Here is a 19,349-nt window from a genome sequence, read left to right as displayed (position 1 = left end):
TCCACACAGGGCTGACCTAGCACACAATGGGCAGAATCAGGCCTGGATTTGCTCTGGGACCTGGGAAAAGGCAGTCCCCTTCCTGCCTATTTATGGCCCCCGATTTGGGAGGACCAGAATGTCATATTCACACATCTTCCCCTCTGATATCAACCTTCCCTGTCCTACTCAAATGTCCCACTCAGCCTCGAGGGTTGGGGGAGTCTGCCCCAACAGTGGCTCCCCGCAATCTTGTCTTTGAGTCTCATCATCGTGGGTCATTTTCCCCCTGGCAGGGGAATATTCACTGTCACTGTTTCCAACCTCAAGAGAGATTCATGCAAATTCTGTGGAATCGACTAATTTGCTTTCTGCATTGTTCAGTCTCTCTCCCTCGTTTCCTCTCTTTCTTGACCTTTCCAAATTCAGTCTGTCTCTTCCACTCTGTGTCTCTCCTGTGGATGCTCGCATGTCTGTGAAGGCATGTACGCATGTATATTTTTGGCCTAGGCTGAGGCTTTAGGGTTTCATTTTGAGTGAGGTAAAGGTTTGGGGTTGGAGTTGGTGTTAGGGGAAGGGTTAGGTCTGGGGTTTGTTCTGGGAGACTTAGTGGTGTGAGTTCTCATTCTCTTACATAATAACCCCTTCTCCGATATTCTGCTTGCAAATATGCTTGTGTGTTCACATTGTTACCATTTTGATTTGTGAATGCTTAGGTTTTCTGTTGCAACGCTGTTCAAGTGGATGGAAGCTGGTGGGTGTCCCTTGGTTTCCTGTTTCCTTGAATTGAAGAGACCCAATTTTGCTTCCCCCACACACACACATGTTGAGAAATCCCTGACAAGGAGGACCCTATGGCCCCTGCTTATTTCCAGGAGTTTCATCACTTCAGGCTTTGCGTTGATGTGTTTCACTGAATCTGACGTGTTCTGAGACCAAAAGCCAATGTGATTGTTTAGACGGAACCATCTCCATTTCCCACGTCCTTTCGTGGCAGAGCCTCTTGTTCCCATTCTTATCGCCTACCTTCCATTGGCGTCAATGAATTGACCATAGAAGCTTGGGTTTAGTTCTGGACCCTCAATTCAATTCCATGGATCTGGTTCTGCATGTTTGATTTCTTCCCAGTACCATGCTGTCCTGTTATCCTGGTGTGATAATCAAGGTGGCTATCAGGCAGCCTGCTATGTCCATTTCAGGGCTTTGCGGCAGATTGAATTGAACCTTTTGTCTCCTTTGTGTTTCCATAGACATTTTGGATTTCTCTGGTTATAATGTCCTGAGAGCAGCAGTTGGTATTTTGAGAGGAATAGCGTTGAACCTCTGGATTGACCCACGGTGGGGATAAGTGGGATGGTGAACTGACATCATCTTACCAGGAGAATTCTTCTGCTTCGTGAGCACAGCTTATTTTCCATTGGATTTGTGGGCTTCACTTTCTTTCATCCATCTCTTGCAGTTCTCTGAGACGAGGGACTTCCTTCCTGGGTTAGATGAACTCCTAGCTATTGTCTTTCAGGGTATGTCACTGTCGGTGGGGTTGTTCCTTGACTTCTCCTTCAAAGCGTTTGCAGTGAGTGTTAGAAATGCCAAGGATTTCTCTTCCCCTTCCGCACTGTCCATCTCTCTGAGCCTCCAGGTAGAAGAGGCCTAGTTCAGGGACCCATGGGGCTCGGGGAGTGCAGCTAGACGGTGTTTCTAAGGCCCTCAGTGCTGGGCATCATTCAGTGTACTCTCTGTGTCCCTAACTTCACTTGGTGTCCGTTCAGACCTCTCCTTCAGGCTCATTTCTGTTCATGTCGTTTGTGTTTTAGGAGCCAAATCCTGCCAAAGTTCTGTGTCTGTATACTGTTGTCTCCCAGCTTGGGATGTGTCATTTGCGTTTTTCAGAAGGTCTTTCCCAGCGTCCAAATCTTGGATTTTATTTTTTTTTATTTATTTTATTGGAGGCAAATTACCTTACATTAATATATTGGTTGGTTTCACCATATATTGAAACGATTCTGCTCCGGGTGTACATGTGTTCCCTTTCTTGATAGCCCCTCCCACTTCCCTCTTCCCCATATCCTCCCTCCAGGTCATCCCCATGCACCAGCCCCAAGCATCCTGTATCATGTGTCGAATCTGGACTGGTGATTCCTTTCACATATGATAATATATGTGTTGTAATGTCGTTCTCTACAATCATCCCACCTCACCCTCTCCCATAGAATCCCAAAGACTGTTTTATATACCTATGTCGCTTTTCCAGTGTCGTATACAGGGTTAATGTTACCATCTTTCTAAATTCCATATATATGTGTTAGTATACTGTATTGGTGTTTTTCTTTCTGGCTTACTTCACTCTGTATAATAGGCTCCAATTTCATCCACCTCATTAAAACTTATTCAAATGCATTCTTTTTGATGGCTGAAAAATATTCCATTGTGTATATGTACCAAAGCTTTCTTATCCATTCATCTGCAGATGGACATCTAGGTTGTTTCCATGTCCTGGCTATTATAAAGAGTGCAGCGATGAAAATTGGAGTACATGTGTTTCTTTCAATTCTGGTTTCCTCCATGTGTATGCCCAGGAGTGCAATTGCTGGATCATATGGTAGTTCTATTTCCAGTTTTTTGAGGAATCTCCACACTGTTCTCCATAGTGACTGTACTGGTTTGCATTCCCACCAACAGTGTAAGAGGGTTCCCTTTTCTCCACAGCCTCACCAGCATTTATTGCATGTAGACTTTTGGAAAGCAGCCATTCTGACTGGTGTGAAATGGTATCTCATTGTGGTTTTGATTTGCATTTCTCTGATTATGAGGGATGTTGAGCATTTTTTCATGTGTTTGTTAGCCATCTTTATGTCTTTGAACAAATATTAAAAGCAGCAAGGGAAAAACAACAAATAACACACAAGTTGATCCCCATAAGGATAACCGCTGATCTCTCAGCAGAAACCCTTCAGGCCAGGAGGGAATGGCAAGACATACTTAAAGTGATGAAAGAAAGTAACTTACAGCCCAGATTACTATACCCAGCAAGGATCTCATTCAAATATGAAGGAGAAATCAAAAGATTTATAGACAAGCAAAAGCTGAGAGAATTCAGCATCACCAAACCAGCTCTCCAACAAATACTAAAGGATCTTCTCTAGACAGGAAACAAAGAAAGGGTATACGAACTAGAATCCAAAACAATAAAGAAAATGGCAACGGGATCATATTTATCAATAATCACCTTAAACATAAATGGGTTGAATGCCCCAACCAAAAGACAAAGGTTGGCTGAATGGATACAAAAACAAGACCCCAATATATGTTGTCTACAAGAGACCCACCTCAAAACGAGGGACACATACAGACTGAAAGTGAAGGGCTAGAGGAAGATATTCCACACAAATAGAGACCAAAAGAAAGCAGGAGTTGCAATACTCACATCAGATAAAATAGATTTTAAAACAAAGACTGTGAAAAGAGACAAAGAAGGAAACTACATAATGATCAAAGGATCAATCCAAGAAGAAGATATAACAATTATAAATATTTATGCACCCAACATAGGAGCACCACAATATGTGCGACTATTACTAACAAGTATGAAAGGGGAAATTAACAATAACACAATAATAGTGGGAGACTTTAATACCCCACTTACATCTATGGGTAGATCAACTAAACAGAAAATTAACAAGGAAAGACAAACTTTAAATTATACAATAGACCAGTTAGACCTAATAGTTCTCTATAGGACATTTCACCCCAAAACAATGAATTTCATCTTTTTCTCAAGCACACACGGAACCTTTTCCAGGAGAGATCACATCCTGGACCATAAATCTAGCCTTGGTAAATTCAAAAAAATTGAAATCATTCCAAGCATCTTTTCTGACCACAATGCAGTAAGATTAGATATCAATTACGGGAGAAAAACTATTAAAAATCCCAACATATGGAGGCTGAACAACACGCTGCTGAATAATGAACAAATAAAAGAAGAAATCAAAAGAGAAATCAAAATATGCATAGAAATGAATGAAAATGAAAACACAACAACTCCAAACCTCTGGGAATCTGCAAAAGCAGTGCTAAGGGGGAAGTTCACAGTAATAGAGGCACATGTCAAGAAACAAGAAAAAAGACAACTAAACAACCTAACTCTACATCTAAAGCAACTAGAAAAGGAAGAAATGAAGAACCCCAGGTTTAGTACAAGAAAAGAAATCGCAAAATTAGGGCAGAGATAAATGCAAAAGAATCAAAAAGACCATAGCAAAAATCAACAAAGCTAAAAGCTGGTTCTTTGAGAAGGTAAATAAAATTGACAAACCACTAGCCAGACTCATCAAGAAACAAAGGAGGAAGAACGAAGTTAATAAAATTAGAAATGAAAATGAAGAGATCACAACCGACAACACAGAAATACTAAGGATTATTAGAGAATACTATTAGCAATTATATGGCAATAAAATGAATAACCTGTAAGTAACGGACAAATTCCTAGAAAAGTACACCATGCCAAAACTGAACCAGGAAGAAATAGCAAATCTGAACAGACCCATCACAAGCACGGATCTAGAGGAAGTAATTGGAAATCTTCCAGCAAACAAAAGCCCAGGTCCAGACGGCTTCACATCTGAATTCTAACAAAAATTTAGAGAAGAGCTAACACCTATTCTACTCAAACTCTTCCAGAAAATTGCTGAGGAAGGGAAACTTCCAAACTCATTCTATGAGGCCACCATCACCCTAATCCCAAAACCTGCTAAAGATCCCAGGAAAAAAGAAAACTGCAGGCCAATATCACTGATGAACATAGATGCAAAAATCCTTAACAAAATTCTAACAATCAGAATCCAACAACACATTAAGAAGATCATACATCATGAACAAGTGGGCTTATCCCAGGAATGCAAGGATTCTTCAATATCCGCAAATCAATCAACGTAATACACCACATTAGCAAACTGAAAAATAAAAATCATATGATTATCTCAATAGATGCAGAGAAAGCCTTTGACAAAATACAACATCCATTTATGATAAAAACCCTTCAGAAAGCGGGAATAGAATGGGCATATCTCAGCATAATAAAATCTATGTATGACAAACGCACAGCAAACATTATCATCAACAGTGAACAACTGAAAACATTTCCCCTAAAGTCAGGAACAAGACAAGGGTGTCCACTCTCACCACTACTATTCAACATAGTTCTGGAAGTTATGGCTACAGCAATCAGAGCAGAAAAAGACATAAAAGGAATACAAATTGGAAAAGAAGAAGTAACACTTTCACTGTTCGCTGATGACATGATCCTCTACACAGAAAACCCTAAAGACTCTACCAGAAAACTACTAGAGCTAATCAATGAATACAGTAATGTTGCAGGATATAAAATCAACACACAGAAATCCATTGCATTCCTATACACTAATAATGAGAAAATAGAAAGAGAAATTAAGGAAACTATTCCATTCACTGTTGCAAAGAAAATAATTAAATACTTAGGAATATATCTACCTAAGGATACAAAAGACTTGTACATAGAAAACTATAAAACACTAGTGAAAGTAACCAAAGAGGACACTAATAGATGGAGAAATATACCGTGTTCGTAGATTGGAAGAATAAATATTTTGAAAATAAGTATAATGTCCAAAGTAATTTCTACTTTCAATGCAATCCCTATCAAGCTACCAATGATATTTTTCACAGAACTAGAACAAAAAATCTCACAATTTGTATGGAAATACAAAAAACCTCGAATAGCCAAAGCAATCTTGAAGAAGAAGAATGGAACTGGAGGAATTAGCCTGCTGGACTTCAGGCTCTACTACAAAGCCACAGTCATCAAGACAGTATGGTACTGGCATAAAGACAGAAACATTGATCAATGGAATAAAATAGAAAGCCCAGAGATAAATCCACGCACCTATGGACACCTTATCTTTGACAAAGGAGTCAAGAATATAAAATGGAGAAAAGACAGTCTTTTAACAAGTGGTGCTGGGAAAACAGGTCAGCCACGTGTAAAAGAATTAAACTAAAACCCTTCCTAACACCACACAATAAAATAAACTCAAAATAGATTAGAGGGCTAAATATAAGACCAGATTCTATAAAACTCTTAGAGGAGAACGTAGGCAAAACATTCTCCGACATAAATCACAGCAGGATCCTCCATGACCCACCTCCCAGAATATTGGAAATAAAAGCAAAAATAAACAAATGGGACTTAAATAAAATCAAAAGTTTCTGTGCAGCAAAGGAAACTATAAGCAAGGTGAAGAGACAGCCTTCAAAATGGGAGAAAATAATAGCAAATGAAGCAACTGATAAAGGATTAATCTCCAAAATATACAAGCATCTCCTGCAGCTCAATTCCAGAAAAATAAGTGACCCAATCAAAAAATGGGCCAAATCTTGGATTTTAAAATTTTCACTGTGTTCCCTGGTTACTCTTTTTGTAGTGCCTTTCTGTACTGTGTGTGAAAACTAAGAGCTCATGTCTAATGTCTGCTCCATTTCCTTCTGGATTTGTGAACCGTTTGGAATGGAACATATGTCTAGGAATCATTTGAAGTGCAATTATTGAGAGGTGTCAAGTTTCCATGGACATGCATGTCATCCCCTCTGGTTTCCAAATGCATTGTTCCTAAACTCTTTTGGAGACCTTCTCGGAAAGATGGGTGTTTTTCAGCTTGCATTTCCACAGATGATTGGATTCAGCAGATCTAGCAGCAGGGACGCTGTGTCCAGTTAAAAGGGAGTCTGGTGCGGCCTCCCTTTCAGCACCGATCCCCATTTCCTGTTGACAGGGCACTGATCTTCCATCCGTGAGCCAGAGGCCACAGGCATCCTTGTGTGCCCTTGTCTGTGTGAGCAGCTGAAGGGAGTTTCTTCTCCACAGGCGCCCAGCTTGCCTGCAGCTTCGGAACGACAGAGGCGAGCATCTCAAAGGAGAGGAACAACCGTGCTAGAAGTGGAGTGCGATCCACCCTGAGGTTGGGCACTGATCATCAAGAGATGCTTCTGTGGGACTTTGATGGGTCTGGCACACTCTTCTGCTAGAGAGTGAGAGAGATGTCTGTGGGCTCTGTTAGGCCCTCCGCTCCCTCTTTGGGTCCCAAAGGCTGGTTATCACCATCCTGAGCACCTAGCTCTGAGATGATGACCACCGCCATCTGCACTGTGTTTCCCTTTGCCCGCGTATACATGCGAAGCGTCAGGATGTCTCTGAGCTACACTAGCCATGTGCATTGCCTCTCATTGGACTTGTGCATGTTTCTTCTGTTCCCTTCCCAATCACTGATTTTCTTGAGCATGTGGGGGCCACAAGGATGGTGGGTCTTTCTCTGGCCTTGTGTTCTGAGGAACACTTGTCCCTTTGTTGGTGTGGGTTTATCTTTCCATTTCTCCTGCCTGGTTTATTGCTGTGAGTTTGTTTGTGCCGGCGGAAGAACTCAGCCTTTCTCTTGTGCCTGAGGTGTCCCACTTACAACAGCAATGCCTACCTGGAGATTCTGAACACATTTGCTGAGAGGGCTTCGTTTGGCCGATGACATTTTGAAAGGACCTACACGGTCCTTTCAGATACCCAAAGTATCCTTCAAATGACATAGAAACCAGAATTCTCCAGTTTGGTCTTCCAATATGTGGGGAGTCAGCACAATCCCCTGGAGGAGGGAAAAGCTACCAACTCACAGATTCTGGCCTAGAGAATTCCATGGATGGTAGAATTCATGGGGATGCCAAGACTAACAATACTGAGAGACTATAACGTTCACCTTCAGTCAGAGCAAAATCCAGTTTCCTCTCATTTAAGTGATTGGCATTGATTGTTGAACCCCAAAAAATGGGAAGAAATGCAGAGAGAAGAAGACTCAATGTTGTCAGGTCGGGGAGAGTGGAACGGGGACTGCTTGCAATGAATACAGGCTTTGCTGGAAGTGGGGGGGCGGATAGAATGAGGGTGTCCAAATGTAGACAGTGTTGATGCTTGCACACCATTGTGAAGGCCTTCATATTCCCAACTGGCATCAAGGAAGAAAATTTTATTGACACACACTTACGAGCAAAATATACAGAAAGCTATCAGTCAGTTCAGTTCAGTTCAGTCGCTCAGTCGTGTCCGACTCCCCGCGACCTCATGAATCACAGCACGCCAGGCCTCCTTATCCATCAGCAACTCCTGGAGTACACTCAAACTCATGTTCACAGAGTCGGTGATGCCATCCAGCCATCTCATTCCCGGTCGTCCCCTTCTCCTCCTGCCCCCAAACTTTCCCAGCATCAGAGTCTTTTCCAGTGAGTCAACTCGTCGCATGAGGTGGCCAAAGTATTGCAATTTCAGCTTTAGCATCAGTCCTTCCAATGAACACCCAGGATTCGATCTCCCTTAGAATGGACTGGTTGGATCTCCGTGCGGTACAGGGGACTCTCAAGAGTCTTCTCCAACACCACAGTTCCAAAGCATCAATTCTTGGGCGATCAGCTTTCTTCACAGTCCAACTCTCACATCCATACATGACCACGGGAAAAACCATAGCCTTGACTAGACGGACCTTTGTTGGCAAAGTAATGTCTCTGCTTTTCAATATACTATCAAGGTTGGTCATAACTTTCCTTCAAAGTAGTAAGCGTCTTTTAATTTCATGGCTGCAATCAGCATCTGCAGTGATTTTGGAGCCCCCCAAAATAAAGTCTGACACTGTTTCCACTGTTTTTCCATCTATTTCCCATGAAGTGATGGGACCAGATGCCATGATCTTTGTTTTCTGAATGTTGAGCTTCAAGCCAACCTTTTCCCTCTCCTCTTTCACTTTCATCAAGAGGCTTTTGAGTTCCTCTTCACTTTCTGCCATAAGGGTAGTGTCATCTGCATATCTGAGATTACTGATATTTCTCCCAGCAATCTTGATTCTAGCTTGTGTTTCTTCCAGCCCAACGTTCTAAATTATGTACTCTGCATATAAGTTAAATAAACAAGGTGACAATATACAGCCTTGACGTACTCCTTTTTCTATTTGGAACCAGTCGGTTGTTCCATGTACAGTTCTGACTGTTGCTTCCTGACCGGCATACAGGTTTCTCAAGAGACAGGTCAGTTGGTCTGGTATTCCCATCTCTTTCAGAATTTTCCACAGTTTATTGTCATCCACACAGTCAAAGGCTTTGGCATAGTCAATGAAGCAGAAATAGATGTTTTTCTGGAACTCTCTTGCTTTCTCCATAATCCATGGATGTTGGCAACTTGATCTCTGTTGCCTCTGCCTTTTCTAAAACCCCCTTGAACATCTGGGAGTTCACAGTTCACATATTGCTTGGAGAATTTTGAGCATGTATTTAGTAGCGAGTGAGATGAGTGCAATTGTGTGGTAGTTTGAGCATTCTTTGGCATTGCCTTTCTTTGGGATTGGAATGAAGGCTCACCTTTTCCAGTCCTGTGGCCACTGCTGAGTTTTCCAAATGTTCTGGCATATTGAGTGCAGCACTTTCACAGCATCATCTTTCAAGATTTGAAATAGCTCAACTGGTTTTCCATCACCACCACTAGCTTTGTTCGTAGTGATGCTTTCTAAGGCCCACTTGACTTCACATTCCAAGATGTCTGGCTCTAGGTCAGTGATCACGTTATCGTGACTATCTTGCTCGTGAAGATCTTTTTTGTACAGTTCTTCTGTGTATTCTTGCCACCTCTTCTTAATATCTTCTGCTTCTCTTACGTCCCTACCATTTCTGTCCTTTATCGAGCCCATCTTTGCATGAAATGTTCCCTTTGAATCTCTAATTTTCTTGAAGAGATCTCTTGTTTTTCCTATTCTGTTTTTTTCCTCTATTTCTTTGCATTGATCACTGAGGAAGGCTTTCTTATCTCTCCTTGCTATTCTTTGGAACTCTGCATTCAGATGCTTATATCTTTCCTTTTCTCCTTTGCTTTTTGCTTCTCTTCTTTTCACAGCTATTTGTAAGGCCTCCTAAGACAGCCATTTGGCTTTTTTGCATTTCTTTTCCATGGGGATGCTCTTGGTCCCTGTCTCCTGTAGAATGTCACTAACCTCCGTCCAGAGTTCATCAGACACTCTATCTATCAGATCTAGTCCCTTAAATCTATTTCTCACTTCCACTGTATAATCATAAGGGATTTGATTTAAGTCATACCTGAATGGTCTAGTGGTTTTCCCTACTTTCTTCAATTTAAGTCTGAATTTGGCAATAAGGAGTTCATGATCAGAAACACAGTAGGCTCCTGGTCTTGTTTTTGCTAACTGTATAGAGCTTCTCCATCTTTGGCTGAAAAGAATATAATCAAACTGATTTTGGTGTTGACCATCTGGTGATGTCCACGTGTAGAGTCTTCTCTTGTGTGTTGGAAGAGGGTGTTTGCTATGACCAGTGTGTTCTCTTAACAAAACTCTATTAGACTTGGCCCTGCTTCATTCCATGTTCCAAGGCCAAATTTGCCTGTTACTCCAGGTATTTCTTGACTTCCTACTTTTGCATTCCTGTCCCATATAATGAAAAGGACATCTTTTTTGGGTGTTAGTTCTAAAAGGTCTTGTAGGTCTTCATAGAACCTTTCAACTTCGCCTTGTTCAGCGTTCCTGGTTGGGGCATAGGCCTGGATTACTGTAATATTGAATGGTTTGCCTTGGAAACGAACAGAAATCATTCTGTCTTTTTTAAGATTGCATGCAAGTACTGCATTTCGGACGAGGAGAAAAATGCCTAGGACCCTGATGAAAATCAGCTCAGGGTAAGGAATGTAAATCTCCCCTGGGTGGGGAGGGAGTGGACGGCGTCCATGGGGAACACACAGGGATGGAGCCTGCAGAGCCAACCGAGCTCCTGGATGATGTGGTTGCCGAAGGGCTCTGGGCTTCTGTCCAGAGCAGGGTCCTGTTCTCCCTGCAAGGTTGGGACAGTCATGGTGGGCGTCTCAGTCCTTGGTAGAAGGCAGGTCAGGCTGCGGCTGCGAAAGTAGTCACTCAGGCCCTGACTCGGGTTCTGCCACCAAAGCCCGAGCAGGTGCAAGTGCACATGGAAGTGGAGTTTCTGGAAGGTGGGGTGGGACATCGCTGCCTGGGGTTGGGGGTCGTGCAGGCACAGATTTTGGATGTGCTGAGGGTGCTGGCCAGTACCCGACTGGCCCCATGACATTGGGAGGGGACGTCTCAGGTCTCGATCTCCCCTCAGTGGATCCCTGGGTACTGCTCCTTGAGCTCCCACCTCCTTAGGGACAGGTCATGGACGTGGAGGCTGGCTGAGTTTGATGTCCAGAGCTAGAGCTGTGGGAGAAGAAAAATTTGCCACAGTCCAGCCTTGCCATGTGCCTAAGTGGGCACGAAAGCTTCCTAGAGATTCGCTAAGAAGTCACAGCATCGGAGTCTTCTCTGAAGTCTCCAAGATGGGTGGTGTGAGACCAGTCTTTGATCCAGGCCCAGCCCCAGCTCTGTGGGACTCCTCCCTGTTTGGCTTAGCACCGTGTCCCCACGCTCACAGGCATTAGCCCCAGCCAACTCACCTCCGTGCTCTGCCGTACTGAGTTCCAGTTCTTCCTGCTGCATCCGAGGCAGGGCATCTCGGAGCTCTGGGTCACAGCCGGCTGTGCTGAGCTCCATGGCAGCCTGAGACTAGACCCCGGAGTGTGTGCTGGGTGGCGTCTGGGCAGCAAGTCTTGCCTGCCTCCCCCTAATCGCCAGGTGGGCTGAGCCCTCCGTGACCACGCTCACCTGGAGCCTGCACTGGGCCTCCCTGGAAGGGGGCTGGTGCTCTGAGCCCTCCCTCTGGGATTGGATGTGGTGTGCCCCTTGGACGATCTGCAATTACAGTAACCATCAGCCAGCCCCGCTTCAATATTTCTGAGCTGAGCCTGGCCAGGATGGCTGCTGCTTTTGCCCGCCTGCCCTTCTACTCCCAGAAAAACCAGAGAGTCGTGTGTCTCAGATACCCACCCGGGAAGTCGGAGACCCCCATGAGGGCGTGAGGTCAGCCTGGGCAGCCAGCTCTGCCCGGATTCTGCCCATGGCACCCAGCCTGCTCTCCCCTGGGGTGTGGACACAAGCATCCCACGGGCTCCTGACCCACATGCGGCTGGGCGTGCTTGAGGCAGACACACCACAAGAAATCCCCATCCACACACAGGTAAAGCCTTCAGGCTTCCCCGGGTTGGATGGGAGAGGTGGCCGGACCCGGCCTGGGCCTCCCCTGTTACATTTCTGTCCCTTCAGGCAAAGGGCCATAGGCCTCTCGGGGGACCCCTGAGCCAGCGTCGACTGCATTCCCTCACACTCGGCTTGTGAGCTCGCCTGAGACCCCGGCCTCTGGGCAGGGGCAAACAGCAAAATATCTTGACAGCCATCGATCTGGCCAGGGGCTCCTCTCCGCTGGCCAGGCCTGGATACACGGATTGCGGGTTCTGTTGGGTTCTGTTGCCAGGAAATGACATCATTTCCTGGTTCGTGGCTGAGGTCCCTTCCACAAAGCTCCCCAAGGGAACCTCTGTGTTTCTGGCTGTTCCCCCACTTCCTTAGGCCACATGCAGGCACAGTGACACCCACACAGCCTTGGGGAGACCTGGGTGAAGCCAGGGCCTGAGCTCTGAAGACACAGCTGCTTTCAGCCCAGGCTTCTTCTTCTCAGAAGTGATGTGGCCCTGGGCAAGCCATGTGCCCTGCAGGGTTTCCTTTCTCTCCATCTGCAGAGTGGGGCTCACTCTCCCATTTCCTGCCTAGGTCTGTCAACCTACGAACAGCTCCAGTGCCTGTTCAAACTTTGGGCCGCTCTCACATGGAGCTTGGACACTGAGACTTCCCAAAGGATGGATTCAACACAGGGCTGACCTAACACAGAAAAGAGCAGAATCAGGCCTGGATGGGCTATGTTACCTGGGAAAAGGAAGTTCCCTTCCTGCCTATTTCTTGACCCCCAGATTCGGAGGACCAGAAAGTAATATTCAGACATCGCCCCCTCTGATATCAACTTTCCCTGTACTACTCAAATGTCCCACTCAGCCTCGAGGGTGGGGGGAGTCTGCCCCAACAGTGGCTCCCCGCAATCTTGTCTTTGAGTCTCATCATCGTGGGTCATTTTCCCCGTGGCAGGGGAATATTCACTGTCACTGTTTTCAACCTCAAGAGAGATTCATGCAAATTCTGTGAAATTGACTCATTTCCTCTCTGCATTGTTCAGTCTCTCTCCCTCGTTTCCTCTCTTTCTTGACCTTTCCAAATTCAGTATGTCTCTTCCACTCTGCATGTCTCCTGTGGATGCTCGCATGCCTGTGAAGGCATGTACGCATGTATATTTTGGCCTAGGCTGAGGCTTTAGGGTTTCATTTTGAGTGAGGTAAAGGTTTGGGGTTGGAGTTGGTGTTAGGGGAAGGGTTAGGTCTGGGGTTTGTTCTGGGAGACTTAGTGGTGTGAGTTCTCATTCTCTTACATAATAACCCCTTCTCCGATATTCTGCTTGCAAATATGCTTGTGTGTTCACTTTGTTACCATTTTGATTTGTGAAAGCTTAGCTTTTCTGTTGCAAAGCTGTTCAAGTGGATGGAAGCGGGGGGGTGTGCCTTGGTTTCCTGTTTCCTTGAATTAAAGAGACCCAATTTTGCTTCCCCCCCACACACACATGTTGCGAAATCCCTGACAAGGAGGACCCTATGGCCCCTGCTTATTTCCAGGAGTTTCATCACTTCAGGCTTTGCGTTGATGTGTTTCACTGAATCTGACATGTTCTGAGACCAACAGCCAATGTGATTGTTTAGATGGAACCATATCCATTTCCCACGTCCTTTTGTTGCAGAGGCTCTTGTTCCCATTCTTATTGCCTCCCCTCCTTTGGCGTCAATGAATTGACCATAGAAGCTTGGGTTTAGTTCTGGACCCTCAATTCCATTCCATCGATCTGGTTCTGCGTGTTTCGCTTCTTCCCAGTACCATGCTGTCCTGTTATCCTGGTGTGATCATCAAATTGGCTATCAGGCAGCCTGCTATGTCCATTTCAGGGCTTTGCGGCAGATCGCATTGACCCTTTTGTCTCCTTTGTGTTTCCATAGACATTTTGGAATTCTTTGGTTATAATGCCCTGAGAGCAGCAGTTGGTATTTTGAGAGGAATTGCTTGGAACCTCTGTAATGCCCCACTGTGGGGATCGGGGGGATGGGGAACTGACATCATCTTTCCAGGAGGAATTCTTCTGCTCCGTGAGCACAGCTTATTTTCCATTGGATTGGTGGGCTTCACCTTCTTTCATCCATCTCTTGCAGTTCTCTGAGAAGAGGGACTTCCCTCCTGGTTTAGATGGACTCCTAGCTATTGCCTTTCAGGGAATGTCACTGTCAGTGGGGTTGATCCTTGCCTTCTCCTTCTAAGCGTTTGCAGTGAGTGTTAGAAATGCCAAGGATTTCTCTTCCCCATCCTCACTGTCCATCTCTCTGAGCTTCTTTGTAGAACAGGTCATGTCCAGGGTCCCACGAGTCTCGGGGCGTGCAGCTAGACCGTGTTTCTCAGGCCCTCAATGCTGGGCATCACTCGATGTACTCTCTGTGTCCATTTCTTCGCCTGGTGTCCCTTAACAGTCCTCTCCTTCAGGCTCGTTTTTGTTCATATCATTTGTGTATTAGGAGCCAAATCCTGCCTAAGTTCTGTGTCTGTAAACAGTTGTCTCCCAGCTTGGGAGGTGTCGTTTGTGTTTTACAGACCGTCTTTCCCAGAGTCCAAATCTTGGTTAGACAACGTTCACTGTGTTCCCTGGTTACTCTTTGTGTAGTGCCTTACTGTATTGTGTGTGGAGACTAAGAGCTCATGTCTAATATCTGCTCCATTTCCTTCTGGACGTGTGAACCGTTTTGCATGGAACGTATGTCTAGGAATCATTTGAAGTGCATTTGTTGAGAGGTGTCAAGTTTCCATGGACATGCATGTCATCCCCTCTGGTTTCCAAATGCGTTGCTCATAAACTCTTTTGTAGACCTTCTTGGAAAGATGGGGGTTTTTCAGCTTGCATTTCCGCAGATGAATGGATTCAGCAGCTCTAGCAGCAGGGACGCTGTGTCCAGTGAAAAGGGAGTCGGGTGTGGTCTCCCTTTCAGCACCGATCCCCAGGTCGGGTTGACAGGGTGCTGATCTTCCATCTTTGAGCCAGAGGCCACAAGCATCCTTGAGTGTCCTTGGCTGTGTGAGTAGTTGAAGTGAGTTTCGACTCCACAGGCGCCCAGCAGGCCTGCGGTTTCGGACCACCAGAGGTGAGCATTTCAGAGGAGAGGAACAACCGTGCCAGAAGTGGAGTGGGATCCACCCTGAGGGTGGGCACTTATCGTCAAGAGATGCTCCTGTGAGACTTTGATGGGTCTGTCACACTCTTCTACCAGAGAGCGAGAGAAATGTCTATGGGCTCTGCTAGGCCCTCCACTCCCTCTCGTGGTCCTGAAGCTTGGTTGTCACCATCCTGAGCACCTAGCTCTGAGATGGTGACCAGCACCACTTGCACTGTGTTTCCCTTTGCCCGCATGTCCATGCGAAGCGTCAGGCTGTCTCTGAGCTACACTAGCCATGTGCATTGCCTCTCATTGGACCTGCACATGTTTCTTCTGTTTCCTTCCCGATCACTGATTTTCTCCAGCATGTGGGGGCCACAAGAATGGTGGGTCTTTCTCTGGCCTTGTGTTCTGAGGAATCTTTGTCCCTTTGTTGGTGTGGGTTTATCTTTCCATTTCTCCTGCCTGGTTTATTGCTGTGAGTTTGTTTGTGCCGGCGGAAGAACTCAGCCTTTCTCTTGTGCCTGTGGTGTCCCACTTGCAACAGCAATGCTACCTGGAGATTCTGAACACATTTGCCGAGAGGGCTTCGTTTTGCAGATGACATCTTGAAAAGATCTACCTGGTCCTATCAGATACCCAAAGGATCTTTCAAATGACATAGAAACCAGAATTCTCCAGATTGGTCTTCCAATATGTGGGGAATTAGCACAATCCCCTGGAGAAAGGAAAAGCTACCGACTCCAGGATTCTGATCTAGAGAATTCCATGGACTGTAGAATTCACGGGAATGCCAAGACTAACAATACTGAGAGACTATAACATTCACCTTTAGTCAGAGCAAAATCCAGTTTCCTCTCATTTTAGTGATTGGCATTGACTGGGGACCCCGAAAGGATGGGAAGAAATGCAGAGAGAAGATGACTCAATGTGGTCAGGCGGAGGAGAATTGGATGGGGACTGCTTGCCATGAATCGAGGCTTTTTTTTTTTTTTTTGCAGTGAGGGTGGATAGAATGAGGGCGTCCCAATGTAGACAGTGGTGATGCTTACACAGCATTGTGAAGGCCTCCATATTCCCAACTGGCATCAACGAAGGAAGCTTTATTGACACACACTTAGGAGCAAAATATACAGAAAGATATAAAAGAAAATGAAGATGAGGAGAAAAATGCCTAGGACCCTGATGAAAATCAGCTCATTTTAAGGAAATTCAGTCTCCACTGGGTGGGGAGGGAGTGGACAGCATCCATGGAGAATATGCAGGGATGGAGGCTGCAGCGCCAACCGTGCCCCTGGATAATTTGGTTGCCGAAGGGCTCTGGGTCTATGTCCAGAGCAGGGGCCTGTTCTCCCTGTGGGGTGGGACAGTCATGGTGGGCGTCTGAGTCCTTTGAAGGAGCCAGGGCAGTCTGCCTCTGCACATGTGGTCACTTAGGCCTTGACTGGGGTTCTGCTGCCAAAGCCTGAGTAGGAGCAAGTGCACGTGGAGGTGGAGTTTCTGGAAGGCCGGGTGGGACATCGGGGCCTGGGGCTTGGGGTCATCCTGGCACAGAAATCCGATGTACTGAGGGTGCTGGCCAGTACCCCGCTGGTCCCGTGTCATTGGGAGGGGACGTCTCAGGTCTCGGTCTCCCTTCACTGGATCCCTGGGTCCTGCACTTGGACCTCTCTCCTCCTCCTTAGTGACAGGTCTTGGACTTGGAGGCTGGCTGAGTTTGACGGCCAGAGCTAGAGCTGGGGGAGAAGAAGAGTTTGCCACAGGCCAGCCTTGCCATGTGCCTAAGTGGGCCAGAAAGCTTCCTAGAGATTCGCTAAGAAGGCCCACCATCGGAGTGTTCTCTGCAGTCTCCAAGATGGATGGTGTGAGGCCAGGCTTTGGTCCAGGCCCAGCCCCAGCTCTGGGAGACTCCTCTCTCTGTGGCTCAGTACCGCCTCCCCACACTCACATGGAGCAGCCCCAGCTGCCTCACCTCTGTGCTCTGCCCTGCTGGGCTCCAGGTCCTCCAGCTGCCTCCGAGGCAGGGCTTCTCAGAGCTCTGGGTCAGAGCCAGCTGTGCTGAGTTCGTGGCAGCCTGAGACTGGGCCCCGGGTTGTGTGCTGGGTGGTGTCTGAGCAGCAGGTCTTGCCCTGTTTCCTCTTCAACGCCATTTGGGCTGAGCCCTCCGAGGCCACTCTCACCTGGAGCCTGTACTTAGCCTCCAGGGCAGGGGGCTGGTGCGCTGAGCCCTCCCTCTGGGTGGTGAATAGGGTGTGCCCCTCAGGGGCACCTCAGTTGGGACGATCTGGAATGATAGTGACCATCAGCCAGCCCTGCTTCGATATTTCTGAGCTGTGCCTGGCCAGGATGGCTGCTGCTTCTGCCTGCCTGCCCTTCTGCTCCAAGAAAGACCAGAGACAAAAGTGTCTGCTCAGATACCCACCCGGAAGGACGGAGAACCTCATGAGGGTGTGCGGCCAGCATTGGCAGCTGGCACTGCCCGGTCTCTCCTCATGACACCCAGCCTTCTCTCCCCTGGGGTGTGGCCACAAGCAGCCCATGGACTCCTGACCCTCATGTGGCTGGGCTTGCTTGAGTTCGACACACCCGGAGAAACCCCCATCCACACACAGCGAAAGGCCTCAGTCTTCCCTGCGTGGGACGGGAGATGGGGCTGGACCCGGTCTGGGGCTGCCCTGGTACATTTCTCTTTCTTCGGGCAAAGGGGCAGAGGCCTCCCGAGGAGGGGGGTGCCTGAGCCAGCGTCGACCGCATTCCCACACACTCTGCCTGTGAGCTCTCCTGAGGCCCCGGCCTCTTAGCAGGGGCAAGCAGCAGAACATCTTGACAGCAAGTGATCTGGCTTGGGGCTCCTTTCCACTGGGGAGGCCTGGATACATGGGTTGCGGGTTCTGTTGGGTTCTGTTGCCAGGAAGTGACATCATTTCCTGGGTTCGTGGCTGAGGTCCCTTCCACAAGCTCCAAAAGGGAACCTCTGGTTTCTGGCTGTTCCCCAACGCCCTTAGTCCACATGCAGGCAAAGTGACACCTACACACCCCATCCAACAGCCTTGGGGAGAACTTGGTGCAGCCAGAGCCTGAGCTCTGAGGACAGAGCTGCTTTCAACCCAGGCTCCTTCTTCTCAGGAGTGATGTGGCCCTGGGCAAGACATGTGCCCAGCAGAGTTTCCCCAGACTCTCCGTGTGCAGAGTGGGGGTCCCTCTCCCATCTCCTGCCTAGGTCTGTCAGCTTACGAAGAGCTCCAGTGCCTGTTCAAACTTTGGGCCTCCATCAAAAGGAGCTTGGACACAGACTTCCCAAAGGAAGGATTCCACACAGGGCTGACCTAGCACAGAATGGGGCAGAATCAGGCCTGGATGGGCTCTGGGACCTGGGCGAAGGCCAGGCCCTTCCTGCCTATTTCTTGACCCCCGCATTGGGAGGATCGGAAGGTCATATTCAGATATCGCCCCTTCTGATATCAACCTTCCTCGTCCTACTCAAGTGTCCCACTCAGCCTCGAGGGGTGGGGGAGGCTGTTCCAACTGTGGCTCCCCACATCCTTGTCTTTGAGTCTAATCATCGAGGGGGAATAGGCACTGTCATTGTTTCCATCCTCAAGAGAGATTCATGCAAATTCTGTGAATTTGACTCATTTCCTCTCTCCATTTTTCAGTCTCTGTCCCTTGTTCCGTCTCTTTTATGACCTGTCCAAATTCAGTCTGTCTCTTCTCTGTGTCTCTCCTGTGGATGCTCACAAACTGTGAATTCATGTACACATGTATAATATTGACCTAGGGTGAGGCGATAGTTTTTCCTTTCGAGTGAGGTAATGATTTGGGACTGGAGTTTGTCTGAGGGGAAGAGATTCGTCTGTGGTCAATTCTGGGTGACGTAGTGGTGGGATTTCTCACTCTCTTTTACGAAGGAACCCCTTCGCCGATATTCTGCTTGCAAATATTCTTTTGTGTTCAGTTTGTTACCATTTTGATTTGTGAATGCTTAGCTTTTCTGTTGCATAGCTGTTCAAATGGATACAAGCCCATTGGTGTCCTTTGGTTTCCTGTTTCCTTGACTTGAAGACACCCAATTTTGCTTCACTCCCCAACACATATTGAGATGTCCCTGACATTAAGGAGCCAATGT

This window comes from Moschus berezovskii, chromosome 22 (genome assembly GCF_049115385.1).
Source record: "Moschus berezovskii isolate FMDL1 chromosome 22, NW_MosBer_1.0, whole genome shotgun sequence".
Classification (NCBI taxonomy): Eukaryota; Metazoa; Chordata; class Mammalia; order Artiodactyla; family Moschidae; genus Moschus; species Moschus berezovskii.
This window is presented reverse-complemented; position numbering follows the sequence as displayed.